Here is a 4973-nt window from a genome sequence, read left to right as displayed (position 1 = left end):
GGGGGATTATTGACACACTGGCCATGGCCATATTTAGAGCAGGCAGCTAGTGGGAGAATACCAGCCTCACAGACGGGGGGGCGGCACCAAATAAAACCCCGGGCGCACTGACACTGGCATCGTGTCCACATTGCAGTGGGGAAGGAACAATGAAAATCCATTTAATCCTGAGCTGTCACAGCGGCTGGAAATAAAACACCCTTGCTGTTGTTCAGCGGACTTCCTCTCACAGTTTTCTAGTGGAATGCTGTTATCCCAGCAAGGTGTTTGCAGGCAGTCGGGATCTGTGGAAAGGCAGGCAAGGGGAGGAGGTCGGTGTGCCAGCAGCTGTGGGGAGCACTGCTCCCGCCGTGTCACACGTTGTCGGTAACGAATCACACAACTGAATTTTTTATTAATTCCCGTATTTCTTCTAGGACTATCAGAGTGAGAATCAGCTGTTCATGTCCATTTGGAGCACCTGTGAGATTTTTGTTCACGTGGAGAATTGTGCTCCGCTGGGGGGCATGGACAGAGTCACCCGGAGATTTAAGGGTAACAAGCCCTGGGTGGGCAGGGGGGCTGTGCCTTCATCACTTCTGACGGACGGGACGAGGGACTGAAGGCCTCTAGTGGCTATTCTGTTAATGGCTGTGGCTCGCTGTCACTGACTGATGTGCAGGTGGAGAGAGCCCTTCAAGTCTTCATTCTAAATGTATAGCTACATTATAGTTTCTGCTAATAGATTTAATATTATTCTGATATTATTTTTATTGACAGGCATCTTTTGGTAAGAAGAATTACAAAAAGAAAAATTAAACTTTGTGCTGTTTATTGTTTGTTTTTCTGATGTGGTTGTTTTTAGGGTTTTTTTTCTTTATTTAGCAGTGAATGATGGTGAGCTAGCAACATTTTCCTGAAAGATGCAGGCCAGCAATATCTGCCAACCTGTGTTGTGAGGGAGGGGGAGGGAGAGGAAGAGAGAAGGTTTTATACATGGAAGTAGGAATACATCTATAACAACATATATCAACTCTCTTAAATGGTAACACACAGTGTGTTTTAGACAGTCAAGCCAATATTTAATGGAAATGTAAGTGAACATAATTTGAAGTATTGTTATTTTCTAACATCATCTCTTTGGTCATTATGGATTGGACACCTGCACTGAGGTATGTTGTTTAATCAAATGGCTCATTTAGCTTCATTATTATGCATACAGCTTTACTGACAGTAGAGAGAGGAGATTATCAGATCTTTATGAAAATGATGCTCAAAGAAATTACACTTTTCATTTGATAATTTGTCCATATGAACTTCATGCAGTTATCTTGATCAAGAAATGGTATGAAAGCTTATAACCTTAGTCTTTCCTAACCTACAAAATACATTAATAAAGCAGACATAAGAATATTGTGTAGCTTAATATAAAATAAATATTTTTAGGTCATTTACATTGACAGAATCTTTGGATAAAATAAAAAGGAGGCAGATGCTTGGCTTATGGAGCTAAGAATGTTACCTACACCCTTATATCTTCATAATATAAGGTCCCATGATGGGTCAAGTGCACACAGACAGGTCAGTGGGTCCACAGGAGTTCTGTTCACTCTTTCACCTGCAGAATGAAGCCTGGGCCAAATTCTGAAAAATGTGAAAGAAAGACTAGGAAAATATAAGAAGTTCCTATTTTCTTTTAATTTGGCATTATCAATGCTCTTGGGTAGAGCTGGCAAAGGCATTAATTATCTGTATATAGCTGCATTCCAAGCAATTTTATTTCTTTAATATGTCTAGGACAATGGTTCACATTGTTATCATTGGAGTTAGCCAGAGAAGCAGCATAATAAAGTTATATTTCTTGAGTGCATTTTTGCTGACAACATTTTGTTACAAACATATTTTGATGGAGTTAGGAAATGTGAACTGGACATATTTTCTGTGGGAAAATCCTGATTGAAACTAAAATGCTTTTAGAAATATGCTATATTTTATTAGTACAATGTTGATATGTACAACACTGATATGTATAATATTAAAAGCAAAAATATGCTGTTAAAAATTAAATCTATTCAAATATATTGTTTCCATAAAAAAATCTCAGCTTTCTGCTCTTACTTTTTTGTCAGGTACAACAAAATTAGTAAGTCTTTCAATTTTCCTGAGCTGAGAGTCCATTATACAAAGTACAAACATACAGATACCTGAATTGTCTATACGAAGTTTTCTATGTACAAACAAAATTTTCCAATATCAAAGAAACTTTTAAAAAGCAGCCTGTATTATTCACTTCTAAAATAATATTCCAAAGGAATATTAAATAACATGAATATTACCTTCAATGCTACTCCTTGCTGAGACATGATACAACACTGAGCCAGTAGTGATATTTTTTCTTCACAAAATGTCAATGATGTCCATTCTAGACATAAGATAATTTAAAGACCTTACTAAAGATGGACAAGGTACTTTCTTGTACATTTCTCCCCTGAAGCAGGGGGAAAATTGGCACTCAGGTGAGGTTATGAGAGATTTGCGTCCCTTCTTGATCCTACATGGCACTCATGGTATTTAATGATCTATTCTTTATAGGGAAATGGCCAAAGGTGAAGAGCCACAAACACTCTCTAGGACAATTTTAATAAAAACAATAAGGCTTTAGCACATGGAAAATAACACACAGACTAAAAATTATATGCTAAAACAGTACAAGTACTCACAGGTCAGAAAATGTGGCAATAGTATTTGTTATTGCCTACTTATGAGCACTGAAACAGTCCTTAACTCCATAGTTCTTTAATCATATACTTTGATCCTAGACACAGGAGTGTCAGAACCTTTACTCAGAACCTTTACTCTTTTTCATTGCATGGGAAAGATCACACATATTTAATACATTTAATAGCCTTACAGTGGTTTATTTTGTCCCTCTTCTTCAGCATAGTAAAGCTATCAATGATTTTAATTGTCAGTCATGCCTTTTCAGAGGACATGAAGGTGTTACCACTTTCTTAAGGAAGAAGAAGAGAGGTACAGAAACCTTAAGACTCAAAGTATCCACTAATTTGGAATTTTGGATTTCTTTTCTGGCAGTATTTGGCATCATGCAAGCATTTCAGCTGATCAGGATTCAGTTCCTGTGGGCATCAGCCATGGCTAAGCTTCCCACCCTTACAACACTTTGGATCACAGGTTCCAACTTCCAAGAGGAACTCAGAACAAAGACAGGAGTAATTGTGTTCTCCTGTTATTAGCATTCTTACCTGAGACATTTTGTTCCTGTTTCACAGTCTCCTTTCTCGGGCACTATACATGTTCTGATTTCTAAGAAAACCAAGCAAAAGACCCAGAGGTCTGAGCAAACTATTTCCCCAGCTTTGTTCTCAATCACACCATTAGAAACAGTTTAGGAAGAGTCCATTGTGTGCTAGTGAGGTGGCACAGGGAATTTCATTCCATCACAGGAGGCAGTGAGTAGAACATGAGCCATTTGTAGGAGAGGAAGGCAGATTTATAGTGGCTACACTGGCTGGTGTTTAGGATGAATCCTCCAATTAGACATTAGGAAAAATCTCTTCATGAAAGAGGTTGTCAAAGGGGTTGCTATTGGAACAGGTGTCCATAGCTGAGTCACCATCCCTGCATGAATTGAAAATAAATGTAGATGTGGCACTTCTGAACACAGTTTAGTTGTGGTCTTAGCAGTGTTAGCCTAACATTTGAACTTGATGACCTAAAAGATCTTTGTGATGATTTGATGAAGTGCTTTGTCAACTCCTAACAGAAAACCCAAACTTACCTCCCTAATGCCCTCCTGAAATCCTGTATGCAGGGAATTAACCATTTCACCAATAGGTCATGAAAATTCATCTCTCATTCGACAGAATTATTGAAAGGTTTGTTCACTTCAGAACCTGAGCTGAGAGAAAAGGAGAACTGGAAGCACCCATTTTATAGGAGGATTATTCACTCTATCATTGTAGACCTTGGCACCCAGGGTTCCTGGCTTTCAGCAGCCAGATTTCAGACAAGACTTTCCATCTTCCCTAACCTGGTGGAAAGATCATTTATTGTCTTGGTTTTACAAGAGGAAACCCTTCCAAGTGTCCATTTTGCCTTTCCAAGAAATTATTTCAATCAGCAGCCAAGGGAACTCTGTTCTGCTTCTCACATTTCTACACTTGGGGCACATTGGCTCAATTGCTTAAAGGCCCAAGCAACATGTAGCAGGTGGTGCTCACCTGTCAGCATGAAATAGCCCACAGTTAAATGCATATTTCCACTCAGATGAGTGCAGGGAAAACTACAGGCAGGCAAAGAGAGGGCTGCACAACCTTGTCCTCAGGCGCAGGACAGTGGCTATTTCAGTCCCGGCTCGGGAGGACAGCCTGTCAGCCAGATGCGTTGGCTCATACTGAGCTCAGTCCCACACTGCAGGAACTGCTCCAGTTGCCATAGAGCACACTACAAACAATGCATCACAGCACACTGGGCTTTCCCCAGGTCTCCTGCTGCCTGTCTGCAGTGCTGCTTGCTCCTGCCTCCCACCACCACTTTGGCAACCCTCAGTCCCGAACAAACTCCTTCCCTCGTGCTGTCCACTCAAGGCACCAGCCCCTGAGCTCTCTCTTCATGCCTTATTGCTGCTATGCTGCCTTCTCCATCCCTGGTCCTGCAGGCCCCCCGCTCCTGCTTTCCCTGCAAGTCCCTCACTGTTCTCAGCCACCTCCACAGCCTGTTTGCTGACCTCTCCTTCTCCTCCTTGCACGTCTCCTGTGTCCTGCCCTCGTGTTCCTAACTGCCTGCTCTCCCTCTCCCACTATAGCAATATATATATATATATACATATTTATCTCTATATATGTCTCAGGTTTTGTATGCTGCGTGTACAGGCCCAGGTTGAATGCAGAATTCAAACCATCCTGGAGAGACACAGGGTCAAGCAGCCTGGCAAGTACACAAGACCATGAGGCAGACTGATGGGACAAGCTGCA

Source organism: Geospiza fortis, unplaced genomic scaffold (genome assembly GCF_000277835.1).
Source record: "Geospiza fortis unplaced genomic scaffold, GeoFor_1.0 scaffold195, whole genome shotgun sequence".
Lineage (NCBI taxonomy): Eukaryota > Metazoa > Chordata > Aves > Passeriformes > Thraupidae > Geospiza > Geospiza fortis.
This window is presented reverse-complemented; position numbering follows the sequence as displayed.